Source organism: Otolemur garnettii, unplaced genomic scaffold, assembly GCF_000181295.1.
Source record: "Otolemur garnettii isolate 467f Iridium unplaced genomic scaffold, OtoGar3 scaffold00083, whole genome shotgun sequence".
NCBI classification, from domain to species: domain Eukaryota; kingdom Metazoa; phylum Chordata; class Mammalia; order Primates; family Galagidae; genus Otolemur; species Otolemur garnettii.
In genome coordinates this window covers 7,334,133-7,334,908 of record NW_003852478.1, presented here as the reverse complement: position 1 = coordinate 7,334,908, position 776 = coordinate 7,334,133, and the positions used below count along the sequence as shown (strand labels likewise).

At 49.6% G+C, this 776-nt stretch overlaps 1 protein-coding gene across 2 annotated transcripts in view; it reads right to left on the bottom strand.

The window, feature by feature from the left end:
- Window positions 1-776, bottom strand: part of PDGFRA (platelet derived growth factor receptor alpha) — a 46,321-nt gene that overhangs the window by 3,407 nt on the left and 42,138 nt on the right. The window lies entirely within an intron of this gene.

Below are 776 nucleotides of genomic sequence, written 5' to 3'. Positions count from 1 at the left end.
GCCTGTCACCTGCTCCCAGACCTCCTGGGGGTCTGACCTGTGTTCTCAGCTGCAGCCAAGCCTGTTGCCTGCTCTCCCCAGACCTCATAGGTGTCTGATCTGTGTTCCCAGAACTATGTCTCACTGCCCTAGAATGCCCACCTCCCTCTTCACTGCGTCCAAAGCTCCCAGGTCCTGAAGGCCCGGGTGAAGACTTGTTAGGTACGTGAGAAGTGGCTGGATGGGAGAGTTCTAGCACCAGGAAGCCTTAGGTCTGGGATGGCCCCACACGTACTAGGCTGTGTGGTTTCGCACAAGTCACTTAACCCCCTAAAACTGAAATTGCTTCCCTGCCTGTACAATCGTATGACAATAATGCCTGACAACACACCTGTTAGGGTGATTAAGTGAGGTAATGGCCATTGAGGGGCTGAGCACAGCACCAGGGTTACTTGCCACTCTGGGTCTTCAGCACGGGCTAGTTATTACTATTATCATGCAGACTCTTTCCTGAGTTTGAATAGAGCCTGAATGTTAGACGATATCAGGGAATACCTGTTCATTTGTGCCTGTGATCCTGACATTGCGGTCATGGAGAAGAGCATTCTTATTCTTAAGAAATGTGTACTGGGGGTGAAGTATCTTGGGGTTTCCTATTTAAGTTTCAAATGACTGAGTCAAAAAAGAAAAAAAAAAAACAAGAATGAGGCTAAGCTCATGGCTCATGCCTGTGATCCCAGCACTCCGGGAGGCCAAGGCAGATGGATTGCCTAAGCTCAGGAGTTCAAGACCTGCCT